Here is a 14,153-nt window from a genome sequence, read left to right as displayed (position 1 = left end):
ACTGGTTAACTGAAAGAAGACAGAGGGTGGTGATTGATGGGAAATATTCAACCTGGAGTTCAGTTACTAATGGGTTACTGCAAGGATCTGTTTTGGATCCACTGCTGTTTGTCATTTACATAAATGACCTGGATGAGGGCATAGAAGGATGGGTTAGTACATTTGTGGATGAAACTAAGGTCATTAGAATTGTGGTTAGTGATGAAGGATGTTCTCAGTTACAGAGAGACATAGATGAGCTGCAGAGCAGGGCTGTGAGGTGGCAAATGGAATTTAATGTGGACAAGTGTGAGGTGATTCACTTTGGAAGCAGTAATAGGAATGCAGAGTACTAGGCTAATGGTAAGATCTTGGTAATGTAGATGAGCACAGAGATCTCAGTGTTCATGTACATTGAACCTTGAAAGTTGCCACCCAGTTTGATTGGGTTGTTAAGAAGGCATACAGTGTGTTAGCTTTTATTGGCAGAAGGATTGAGTTCTGGAACCTAAGATCGTGATGCAGCTGTACAAAAATCTGGTGCGGCCCATTTGGAGTATTGCTTGGAGTTCTAGTCACAGCATTATAGGAAGGATGTGGAAGCTTTGGAAAGGGTTCAGAGGAGATTTACTGGGATGTTGCCTGGTAGGGAGGTAAGGTCTTACGAGGAAAAACTGAGGGACTTGAGGCTGTTTTTGTTAGAGAGAAGAAGGTTGAGAGGCAAATTATTTGAGACATATAAGATAATTGAATGGTTAGATAGGTTGGACAGTGAGAGCCATTTTCTTTGGACGGTGATGGCTAGCATGATGGGACATAGCTTTAAATTGAGGGTGAAAGGTATAGGACAGAAGTCAGAGGTAGTTTCTTTACTCAGAGAGTAGTAGGGACATGGAATGCACTGCCTGCAACATTAGTAGACTCACCAACTTTAAGGGCATTTGAATGGACATTGGATAGACATATGGACAAGAATGGAATAGTGTATGTTAGATGGGCTTCAGACTGGTTCCACAGTTCAGCACAACATCAAAGACCAAAGGGTTGTACTGCGCTGTAATGTTCTATGTTCTACATTCTAAATGCACATCTTAGTTAGACTTATTCATGCACATGAACAATCCCAAATGTTTTGTTCAAATGTATGTCTTTTCTGGTAGAGACAGCAGTTCCTGATTTCCTGCAGTTTTAATGCTTATCAGACCTGACTGACTCAGCACAATTCTATCCACATAACAGTCCATTGTTAAGTTTCTTATCAGTTTCTGTCAGTTCCTGTTATCTTCATCCTTATCCAACATGTAGGTTTGAGAAGGTCAGCTGCCATTCCATGCTGTCATGCATCCAGACAGGATGTTTTCTATCAAAGTAGTTTGTTTGGCTGGAAATGATGTGAGCCATTACTAACCTCTCCAATCAAGTCAGAATTATGAAGGTCAGAGCCACTGGGTTGTCGTCATTGAGGCACACTGCATGATTTTACTTTAGCATTGGGATAATAGTGGTCTTCTTGAAGCAGAAGGGTACTTCAGATTTCAGAAATGATGATTTGAAATGCAGATCAGAGATTGATTAATCTATCCATCTTTACCGAGTGAATAAAAAAAGTTTTTGATTGACAAAAGTGAAGCATACTTTTGCTTAACATATTAAAGACCAATCTGACATCGAACAGTAAAACACATATGTTTCAAATTTGCTTGAGTTTACTGCTACTATGTTTGAGGGAGCGCCAACGAGTTTACTGGAAGGAGATCTGCTCTGCAAGTTATTAATTGTAGGCTAGCACTGATTGTGAAGACATGAAACTATTCATGAACAAAAACAGAAGTTGCTAGAACTTGTCAGCAGGTCTGGCAGCATCTGTGGAGAGAAATCAGAGTGAGCATTTCTGGTCCAGTGAACATTCCTCCGAACTCAACCCAAAGCGTTAACCCTGACTTCTGTCCCTGGATAGTGCCAGACCTGCTGAGCTTTGTTTCTGATTTAGAACACCAGCAATTCCTTTGGTTTTTGTTAGCAATAATTATTCAGTTTAACAATATATGTCAAACGAAAAGGACAGGTGTAAATAAACTTCAATTTACATGGTACCTTATTATGTTGAAATGTCTCAAAATCTTCAACCACATAACTGACTCTGTATTTCAGTGACATGTAGTCATTGACACACATTTATTCTTTGTATTGCAATTCTATGAACAGCAATGATTTGTAATACTGTTTCTGGAGTTAAAAAAGAAACTGTTGAGCATGTAACTGGATAAGGATATACTCTTGATATAATGGAGTAAGGCATTTGAGATTCAATGACGAACCAAATAAGATGCAGGATGAGGAGAGAGTGTTGACATTCCAAAACAAGAAAACAACACATTTTCATCAACAATATAGTTCAATAGATTTTTTCCATGATGTGGGATTCTATGCTTCTATATTAAAATAACACTTTTGAATTATGTTAGGGTGGGATTTTCAGGATTTTCACTCAAGACACTGAAGGAGCAGCTATATAGATTCCGGTCAGGGAAGGACACTCGCTTCAGAGGAACATCTAAATAAAGGTGTTCCTATTTGTCTTCTTCCCCTATTATTGTAGATTGGAGTGACAATGGGTTTGCAAGGTGCTGTCTAAGCGGCCTTGACAAATTTCTGCAGTTAATTGTGTAGATGGCACTCACCACTGCTACTGAGCATTGGTGGTGGAGTGAGTGAATATTTGTGGCTATCATGCTACTCAAACGGGCTGCACTGTCCTGGATAGTGTCGAGCTTCTCAAGTATACTTAGAGTTGCCCTCTTTCAGGCAAGTAGGGAATGCTTCATTAAGCTTCTGGCTTGTGCCTGATAGATGTTGGGCAGGTTTTAGGAAGTCAGAAGTTGAGTTATTTATTGGAGAATACCTAGCCTCTGATTTCGTCTTGCCACCACAGTATTTGTAAGCCTGGTCAAATTCATATCAAGCGTGACCTTCAAGATATTGACTATACAGTATTCATTGATGACAGTGTAATTAAATTTCATGTGGTGATGATTGGATTCTCTCTTTTTGAAGATGGTCATTGCTGTCACTTGTCTGGCACAAAAGATATTTGCCAGCTTTCAGCCCAAAGCCAGATATATTCCTTTCTTCATTTTGATGTGGACTGCATCAGTATTTGTTAAGTTCCAAATAGTGTTGAACATTATGCAATTGTCATCAAACATCTGAACTTCTGACATAATTTTGGAGGTAAGGTCAATGATGAAATAGATTTCTGCACTAATAAACTATTATAGAGAGATGTTGGAGCTTATATGATTGCCAAAAAACAATCATAATCATCCTACTTTGAATCAGAATTGACTCTTGCCAGCTGATCGTTCTCCCTGATTTAGATGACTCCATATTTATTAGGGTTCCTTGATGCATACTCAGACACACGAGGCCTTGATGTCAAGGGCAGTCACCCTCACGTTTCTTCTTGAATTCATTTGTATTATTCATGTTGGCATTAAGGATAAAATGTAATTGGAAGCAGTGTGGAAATGGCAAAATCCAAACTGAACATCAGCAAGCAAGTTATTGTGAAGTAAGTGTCCTTTAACAGCACTGCTGATTACACCTTCAATCAATTTACTGATCATTGAGTGTAGCCTGATAAGATAGAAATTGCTGGGTTTGATTTAGCTCTTTGCGTTACGTACAGAGCATACATAGTAATTTTTTCATATTTTTATGCAGATGCTGTTGTGCTAGCTCTACTGAAACATCTTGGCAAGGCATGCAGCAGTTATAGAGCAAAAAAGTAATCATGACCTGAGGTATTTGCAATATCCACTGCCTGAAGATATTTTGTCACATCACCTGAAGCGAATCAAATAAATCTGAAAGCTGACATATGTCGTGCTGACATATTGAGATAGATCATTGGCTTGACAATCTGGCTGAAGATTGTTGCAAATGATGCAATCTTAACTTTGGCACTGATGCATTCACTTCCATGAACATTGACGATGTGGGTATTTGTAGAGACATGTCATGCAATAATTCTTCAATTGTCCACATCAATTGATGATTGATGTGACGGGCGGTGGATCTTAGAACTTATCATTTTGTTTTAACAGCTCAGAATCCACACTATAGCTTCTTACTTATACTGTTTGCCATGCAAGTTGCCCTGCTTTGTGGCTTAACCAGGCTTTCCCCTCATGTTTTAGACATACTTGATGCTGCTGCTTCCCACACTCTTCATTGAACCAGGGCTTCTCCTTGTCTTGATGGTAGTGGTAGAGTCATGAAAATGTTGGGGTACTGGTTGCAGGTTGTATTGGAGCTCAATTCTATAGCTGCCAATGACCCCACCTGCAGTGCTCCACAGTCTTGAGTTGCTAGATCTGTTTGAGTTCTGTCCCATTTTGTGAGGTGAGAAAACATGGAAAGTTATCTTTTGCATAAGGATGCTTTTTTCCCAGATGTATGTTGGTGAATGTTATCAAGATTTGTGAACAGAGGCATCTGCAGCAGGCAGGTTTGTGAGGAGGGGGTCAAGTGTGCTTTTATTCCTTCTTGTTGATTTACTCATCACCTGCTACACAGAAAGCCTAGCATCTATGTCCTTTGGGGCTCAAGCAGCTCAGTCAGTATTTGCATTGCCAAACCACTCTTGCTGATGTGCATTAAAATGGTTCCTGATTGAGTAGATTCCTGCAATCCTCAATGCTTCCTTTAAATAATGTTCAATATACTGGAGCATTCATATATAGGTTGAATGATGGCATATGTAATCAATAGAATGTTTTCTTATCCATTTTTGTCCTGATGTTACGTGACATCATGGGTCAAGATTCAATGTTGAGGATTCCCACGGCAACTCTCTCCTGAGTGTAACACACTGTGCTGCCATCATTGTTGAGTCTGTCCTAATGTTAGGACAGGACAATATTCGACAATGGCAATAGTGATTTCTGAGGCATTGTCTGCAATGTATTATTCTGTGCATATGACTATGTCAGGCTGTTGTTTGACACGTTTGAGGAACAACACTCTCAATGATGTTGTAGGGAGGACTTGGTAAGTATTTACTTTGGTTAGTTTGTGTTGATATTTCTAGAGCTCTAATGCATGCAAGATGGGCCGTTTGGTTCTTTTCCTTATTCGTGACCTTTAATAAAAGAGGTCAATACAACAGAACGTCCTGCTACGTAATCTCAGAGAACGGTTAAGACTCAACAATATTCCTATGCATCCGGAACCACATGTGGGTTAAGCCAAATCAGGTCAGCGGTTTCCTTCTCAAATGTTCAGTTAATCAGGTTGTTAACTTTCATGCATCTACTTTTTGGTTTGGTTGGACCCAGCACTTCAGAGATTTCAATAGAAAATATTCAGAATGATCACTATTTTCCCCTAACATGAAGTCTGGGTAAGTACCAGCTCTACTTATATGAACATTGTCAGAAAATGTTGTTTAGAGTAATATTTGCAATTTTGGTGTATCGGATGAGTTCTATCCTTACTCTAAACCAGAGGAGTGCATCAGAAAACGCTTGACATTGAAACAGGTGGAATCAGATTCACCTAAAGTGGGCAAATATATTTTGTAACAAAATTGGTTATTTTTTTCTGAAAGCAGCTCCTTTTATCAAAATTTGGAGCTGCCGGTGTTGGAGTGGGGTATACAAAGTTAAAAATCACACAACACCAGGTTATAGTCCAACTGGTTTAATTGGAAGCACACTAGCTTTCAGAGCGATGCTCCTTCATCTACTACCACCTGATGAAGGAGCGTAGCTCTGAAAGCTAGTGTGCTTCCAATTAAACCTTTTATCAAGGGCACAGTGGCTCAGTGGTTAGCACTGCTGCATCACAGCACCTGGGACCCAGGTTTGATTCCTGCCTTGGGCGACAGTCTGTGTGGAGTTTTCACTTCTCCCGTGTCTGCTTGGGTTTTGTTCTGGTTTCCTCCCACAGTCCAATGATGTGCAGGTCAGGTGAATTGACTGTGCTAAGTTGTTCATAGTGTGAGGTGTATTAGTCAGGGGTAAGTGTAGGAGTCTGGGTGGGTTACTCTTTGGAAAGTCAGTGTGGACTTGTTGGGCCAAAGGGCCTGTTTCCATATTATAGGGAATCTAATCAAGGACACTATGTCCTTTCTTTTCTGAGGGGTCGTAAACGCTCCCGGTGTCCATTAGACTAGTTTGGTACAGAGATTAAAGGGTATTGAGAGGCCTTTTTGTTTATATGTAAACAAATGAGACTTCAGGCCAAAGTGGTCATGTTTTAGAAGTGACATGGATCGTGAAAAGGGAGTGGTCAGCTCTCTAGCTGGGCAGTCCAGTCCAGAGCTAGTTAGGACTTTAGCAGTGAGCTGTGTGGAAACTCTCTATCTTCTGCCCTTCTAACTTCAACCTGTAAGCATATTTTTCATTTTTAAACTTTGTTTTAAGGGGTTTGCTTATTGGGACTGTTGTGTATATTCAGAACAACATAATCGAGTCTAGTTTGGATAGACTATGTTCTGCAGGGTTTCTTTATTCTGTTCATTGTGTAAATTTTGTGAATAAATTTCTGTCTGTTTTAAAACCTCGTAGTCAACCTAGCTAGCTTACTCTGGGTAATTCTCACTGTACACTTACGAAAACAAATTCCAAAGTTATGATCTGGGTTGCCTGCTCAGGAATGTTTTGAGTAATCTGTCCAAATGCATAACAGACTGGGGGCTCTTTGCAGGATTTTAAACAGCGAGTGTTAGGCGCTAGTGTCTTTATTTCGGGTGTTGGTATGGTTGGGTAGTCAAAGCTTGGGATAGTAATGCCCCTTTTAGTCGCCAAAAGTTTCTGGATGTGGATGTGGTGACTTTGGAAGTTCTGATAAAAGTGAATAAGACCAAGCTGCTGGAATGAGCAGAGAAGTTGGAATTGTAACTGCCTGCTTCTGTGAGGAAAAGAGAGATAATTACAGCAGTAGCTCAGCATTTAAACTTGCTGAGTTAAAGGTGAGATATAAGGAGACCACAACAGAAATGAAACAGTTTGAGTTACAATTAAAAGCAGAAGAGAGGAAAAAAGAGAGAGCAGAGACAGAAAAGGAGAGAACTTTTGAACTTCAAAAACTGACACTGATAAAGGAAAGTCAGCTTAAAAGGCTGGAGATAAAGGCTGAGGGTAGGCTTAGTGAGGAAGAGTGTGAGGATGAGCAAGCCCCTGGTAGTCAGAAGTTTGGAGCCTTTTTCATCTCATTTGATAAGGTGGCTAAACAAATGCAGTGGCCAGTGGCATCATGGGTTTTGCTGATCCAAACAAAACTTGTTGGTAGTGCTAGTGAGGTACTTGCATCATAATTAGAGGGTTTATATCTGGGGAGTACGAGTAGATGAAAAAAACATTTTAAGTGCATATGAACTTGTACCAGAAGCCTTTAGACAGCTTAGTCAGGAATCTAAGGAGGGGCCCAGATCAAACCTATATTGAGTCTGAAAGGATCAAACAGAGTAATTTCAATAGATGGATAAGAGTGGTAAAAATCATGCAAATCTATGATGCCCTTAGAAAGTTAATTATTTTGGAGGAATTCAAAAATTCACTGCCTGAAGTAATGCAAACTCATGTGGAAGAGCAGAGAGTTAAGATGGCAAGGTTAGCAGCTGAAGTGGCTGATGATTATGAGGTGGTCCATAAAACACGGTTTGACTTCCAGAATCAATTTCAGTCCATGAGGGATAGAAATTGGGCAAAGAGAAATCCTCGTATGGAAAAGGAAAGGCAGATCTCAGTGAAGATCATAAGGATAACTTACCAAATTCCAAAGTTATGGTCTGGGTTGCCTGCTCACGAATGTTTTGAGTGGTCTAGCCTAGTCCATAACAATCTACCCTGTTTGATTTTATGTCTTCACTCTTGTCTTGCTTTCCCTCTCTGTTTGACCATCGTTCTTAGTCTGTTGTCACCAATTTAATCGGACAGCATTGAGCTGTGTCTAATAACAGAGAGAAACACAGTATTAGATTGGAGAGAAAATCACTTACTGCAGCGGGCAGATTTTTAAAGTTGCTCCAAAAAGGGAATGGAGTGGAAGCAGCCGATGGATGATCTCAATCTTGGTTAAGAAGTCATAAATTATTCTTAGAAATGTCTGTGTGTGTGTGTGTGTGTGTGTGTGTGTGTGCGGGGGGGTGGGGGGGGGGGGGAGGCGGTGGTTAGGGGGCATGTACACAATGAATTTCAAACTGCAAAACAATTACAGAAATTAAAAGTTTAATATTGTCCAGTCTAATTCTAGAGTGAATTATACAATAAACGGAAGAGCCTTGGAAACGTTGCTGAGCAAAGAGGTCTGGGATTGTAGGTCCATTGTACCCTGAAGGTTGCTGCACAGATGGATGGAGTGGTCAAGAAGGCATATAGTATGCTTGCCTTCATTGGACGGGGTATTGAGTATAAGAGCTGGCAAGTCATTTACAATTGTACAAGACATTGGTTCGGCCGCATTTAGAACATTGTGTATAATTCTGGTTGCCACATTACCAAAAGGATGTGGATGCTTTGGAGAGGGTGCAGAGAAGATTTACGAGGATGTTGCTTGATATTGAAGGTGCTAGCTATGAAGAGAGGTTGAGGAGGTTAGGTTTGTTTACATTAGAAAAAAAAGAGATTGAGGGGGTCCTGATTGACGTTTCCAAAATCATGAAGAGCATAGACAGGGTGGATAGAGATAAGCTTTTTCCCAGGGTGAAGGATTCAGTAATGAGAGGTCATGCTTTCAAGGTGAGAGGTGAAAAGTTTAAGGGGGATACCCGCAGCAAGTACTTTACACAGAGGATGGTGGGTGTCCGGAACGCGTTGCCAGCAGAGGCGGTAAAGACAGGCACACAGATCCATAAGTAGGTGGGAGCAGAGTGATATAGATGCTTAGGAATTGGGTGACAGGTTTAGACAGTAGATTTGGATTGGTTCAGGCTTGGAGGGCCGAAGGGCCTGTTCCTGGGCTGTACGTTCTCTTTGTTCAACACCGAGGAAGGATTGTTGTTTTTAAAAAAACTGTTCTTTCGTGCCTAATACAAGACTATTCAACATCTCACTGCGATATTGAAATCAACAGTTACTTTTTTGAGTTACTCAAATAGATTTTAAAGCCATATTATATGCCATACAGCTTGCAACTGTTTGTAATTTCCACTAATAAAAATTGGATTTAATTCGCAAACTGTACACTGCTGTTCTACATTTAAAACATCGGGTGGAACGAATTGTTCACTACAATACGCTGAATCAAATTAAATTTAACACTGTCTGTGTTTTGCGATATCGCCTCGAGCGACTGAAAGCATATTGCTCGGATGTCAAGTTGCCAAACCTAGTGACAAGTGGATAGCTTTGTGTTCGAAAATTCAGCCTCCTATCGTGATAAAAGAAAAACAGGTTGCACTAATAATAATATGTTGCCCCGCCTTCTCTGTGAATATATAGCTAAAGGCATGAGTCATTCCTGAACCGTAAACAATAGTTTCCCCATGCTCAAAATGCGTCTTCATCCGTTTTGGATTCTTCTCTTATTTAACTCAATCGAAACTTTGATTTCCAGAGTTGAACATTTCTGCAAACTTAGGGAAAAGTTCAGCCCTGGAGCATTCAAAGGTGGAGATATTGTCCTGGGCGGTTTGTTCTCCTTACATCTAAGAACAACGACGAATTACAAGTCATTTCAAGACAAACCTTCGCCAGTACATTGCCTGCAGTAAGTAATGACGTGGAGATGCCGGTGTTGGACATCACACAACATCAGGTTATAGTCCAATAGGTTTAGTTGGCTTTCGGAGAACTGCTCCTTCGTCAGGTACCTGGCGTTGTGTGATTTTTAACTCAGCAGTAAGTAACAGGTAGTATTTCTACTGCTCCCTCGACCATGACCCCACCCCCCATCACCAAACCATCATCTCCCAGACCATACAGAACCTCATCACCTCAGGAGATCTCCCACCCACAGCTTCCACCCTCATAGTCCGGGAACCCCGCACTGCCCAGTTCTACCTCCTTCCCAAGATCCACAAGCCTGACCACCCTGGCTGACCCATTGTCTCAGCATGCTCCTGCCCCACTGAACTCATCTCTACCTACCTTGACACTGTCCTATCCCCCCTAGTCCAGGAACTCCTCACATACGTTCGAGACACCACTCAACCCCTCCACCTCCTCCAAGACTTCCGTTTCCCCGGCCCCCAATGCCTCATCTTCATCATGGATATCCAATCCCTCTACACCTCCATCCGCCATGACCAGGGCCTCCAAGCCCTCCATTTTTTCCTCTCCAGACATCCCCAACAGTACCCTTCCACTGACACTCTCAATCGTTTGGCCGAACTGGTCCTCACCCTTAACAATTTCTCCTTCGAATCCTCCCACTTCCTCCAGACCAAAGGCGTAGCCATGGGCACACGTATGGGCCCCAGCTATGCCTGTCTCTTTGTTGGCTATGTAGAACAGTTGATCTTCCGTAATTACACCGGCACCACTCCCCACCTCTTCCTCCACTACATTGATGACTGCATTGGCGCCACCTCGTGCTCCCGTGAGGAGGTTGAGCAATTCATCAACTTCACCAACACATTCCACCCTGACCTTAAATTTACCTGGACAATCTCTGACATCTCGCTCCCCTTCCTGGACCTCTCCATCTCCATAGTGACGACTGACTTGACACTGACATTTTTTACAAAATAACCGACTCCCATAGCTACCTGGATTACACCTCTTCCCACCCTATCTCTTGCAAAAATGCCATCCTGTATTCCCAATTTCTCCGCCTCCGCCGTATCAGCTCCCAGGAGGACCAGTTCCACCATAGAACACACCAGATGGCCTCCTTCTTTAGAGACTGCAATTTCCCTCCCCATGTGGTTAAAGATGCCCTCCAACACATCTCATCCACATCCCGCACCTCCGCCCTCAGACCCCACCCCTCCAACCGTAACAAGGACAGAATGCCCCTGGTGCTCACCTTCCACCCTACAAACCTTCGCATAAACCAAATCATCTGCCGACATTTCCGCCACCTCCAAAAAGACCCCACCACCAGGGATATATTTCCCTCCCCACCCCTTTTCACCTTCCGCAAAGACCATTCCCTCCATGACTACCTGGTCAGGTCCACACCCCCCTACGACCCACCCTCCCATTCTGGCACTTACCCCTGCCACCGCAGGAACTGTAAAACCTGTGCCCACACCTCCTCCCTCACCTCTATCCAAGGCCCTAAAGGAGCCTTCCACATCCATCAAAGTTTTACTTGCACATCCACTAATATCATTTATTGTACCCGTTGCTCCCGATGTGGTCTCCTCTAAATTGGGGAGACTGGGCGCCTCCTAGCAGAGCGCTTTAGGGAACATCTCCGAGACACCCGCACCAATCAACCACACTGCCCCGTGGCCCAACATTTCAACTCCCCCTCCCGCTCTGCCGAGGACATGGAGGTCCTGGGCCTTCTTCACCGCTGCTCCCTCACCACCAGACGCCTGGAGGAAGAATGCCTCATCTTCCACCTTGGAACACTTCAACCCCAGGGCATCAATGTGGACTTCAACAGCTTCCTCATTTCCCCTTCCCCCACCTCATCCTCATTTCAAACTTCCAGCTCAGCACTGTCTCCTTGACTTGTCCGGACTTGTCCTACCTGCCTATCTTCTTTTCCACCTATCCACTCCACCCTCTCCTCCTTGACCTATCACCTTCATCTCCTCCCCCACTCACCCATTGTACTCTATGCTACTTTCTCCCCACCCCCACCCTCCTCTAGTTTATCTCTCCACGCTTCAGGCTCACTGCCTTTATTCCTGATGAAGGGCTTTTGCCCGAAACGTCGATTTCGCTGCTCGTTGGATGCTGCCTGAACTGCTGTGCTCTTCCAGCACCACTAATCCAGTATTTGATTTTCAGCATCTGCATTCATTGTTTTTAACAGGTAGTATTTGTCAGTCTGCTCTGCAGCAACATTGGTGGATTGTTTTTAAATATCAGTCAACTTGCCGATGTGCGTAAAACTGGAATCAGATTACTCAAGAGCATGAACAAATGTTTCAGTGGCTGCAATGGATGGTGTATGTATTTACATGCTCATTTTTACGTTACAATCTGTTCGATGGCGAGTAAAGAAGTACTCACCCCAATGCTGGAATTATATATTTTTTTTAATTCTTTAGAGCGTGAAATTCGTCTTAACCTTCGCAGAAAGCCGGAGCTATCAGATCGGCAATCTATTTTTATGTTTAAAAGAGTGGAAAATCTCATCTTCAGTGCTCGACCTAAGTTGCTTTTAATGCGAAATCGTGAAACTGATAGTAGGGCTGGGTGGTTTGGCTGCGCTAAATTACCCGTATTCTCCACGGATGTGCTGGCCGGATGGGTTAGCCATGGAAAATGCTGTGTTTCAGGGATGGGGTGGGTCTGAGTGTAATGTTCTTTGGAGGGTCGATGTGGTCTTGATAGGCACGCAGTAGGGATTCTCCATGTTGGTCTTCTTGAGTGTGCAACTTTAGATACACTGTCAACCACTATGTAAATACTATTTTGAGACTGTAGGCCAGTAGGATTGGGAGGGAAAAAAAATCACGGATATCTCTGGAAATCGCAATAATTTCTTTTCAAGGCTAATTTAACTGTTCGAAACGAGTTACGCTGGAGTCTGGAAACTAACCCTTCGTTTATGTTATAGTTTCAGCCAAATGGGTCTGCGTTTGGCCCAGACTTTACCATAGCAAAAATAAACAGGAATAACGACTTGCTTCCAAACACAACTCTGGGTTACAAGATCTTAGACAGCTGTGGCACACCGTCTCAGGGACTTAAAGGAGCCCTGACATTACTAAACGCACAGGATGAAACCGTTGCTAATTACGCATGTGCTGAATTTCCATCCGTTCCGGTCATTGTTGGAAATGGAAGATCATCGCAATCTGTGGTCGTTGCAAGAATGGTCGCTCCGTTCAGCTTCAGCATGGTAAGGTCCTCAATAACAAAGGGTTAAGAGTCTTCTGTTAGGGATAGAAATTAAAATATCAGCTTTTGTGCAGTTCGCTTCTGTTCCGCGTTTCTGTTGTACCAGAGAATAACACATATTTTGTTTGATGGATAAGCAAAGCCACATGGCAACTGTACCCGTACAGCTTTTCTAGTTGATACAGAAGATAAACCATGATCATGTTGAAAGATGGAACAGCCTTGGTGAACCGAATGGCCTATCCCTGCTCCTGGTTATGCCATTGTCACTTTTGCACGAGATGAACTCAAAGTTCTATGTGAAGTATGATACTTCAAAAAATGACATAGTAACTTGAATGTTGTTTTACTTTAAAGATTTATCTATTTTCCTTTATTAATTTTAAAATTCCATGACATATACATTTTGAAATTACCTGAAAGCAATAGATGTTTTGTGAAGAAAGATAGAAAAGAATGTTAATGTTTCAAAGTGTCCAAATATTTATGCAGTCTTACATTTTGTTTGAGAATTCAGATTGTCCTCTGTAAAAGATAATCGGTTTATGAAACAATTAATATCTAGAGTTCTAACATGAAAACTTATGTACCTGGAAAAATTGGGATCCCTATTTATCGAATTGTCCTTTTGTACAAGACATTTTTAAAACTAACGCAAACATTGTTGCAACTTTCTAAACTACACTTACTGAAACTTTAGGTTGAACTGCGAGCTCAATAATAGCAGTACCTGTAGAAGGGGGCCTGGTGTGTTATTCGTGAGACTTGTATCATTACGCATTTAATACAAATAGAAATTTGGAAAGCAGTAGTGTAGTGGTAATGTCACAGGACAAGTAATCCGAAACTTATGGCTCTAAATTCTAGAGACATGGGTGTCAACCTGATCATGGCAGTTGTTGATACTGGAACTAAAAAAAAATCTAGAATTGGTAACAAGCCTAATGATGACCACTGATCAATTGCTGATTGTTATAAAAATAAAGTTTGGATCCGTCCTTCGAGGAAAGGCAACTGTTGTCCGTATCTTTTCTGGCCTACGTTTGACTCCACACTCATAAAATATAGTTGTGCTATCTCAAATGACTGGAAAAGTAATTTAATTCCATTAAAAATTGGGATGGGCTATACCCTTGAATGGATGAAAAAAAATTGGTAGAACTCATACAGTCTATTGTATTCGACCCTATAGAAGCATATATA

At 42.0% G+C, this 14,153-nt stretch overlaps 1 pseudogene; it reads left to right on the top strand.

The window, feature by feature from the left end:
• Positions 1–14,153, top strand: part of LOC140478639 (extracellular calcium-sensing receptor-like) — a 28,934-nt pseudogene that overhangs the window by 11,773 nt on the left and 3,008 nt on the right.

The sequence above is a fragment of the Chiloscyllium punctatum genome, chromosome 6 (genome assembly GCF_047496795.1).
Source record: "Chiloscyllium punctatum isolate Juve2018m chromosome 6, sChiPun1.3, whole genome shotgun sequence".
Classification (NCBI taxonomy): domain Eukaryota; kingdom Metazoa; phylum Chordata; class Chondrichthyes; order Orectolobiformes; family Hemiscylliidae; genus Chiloscyllium; species Chiloscyllium punctatum.
Note: the sequence above shows the minus strand (reverse complement) of the source record. Positions and strands in the feature narration are given on the sequence as shown.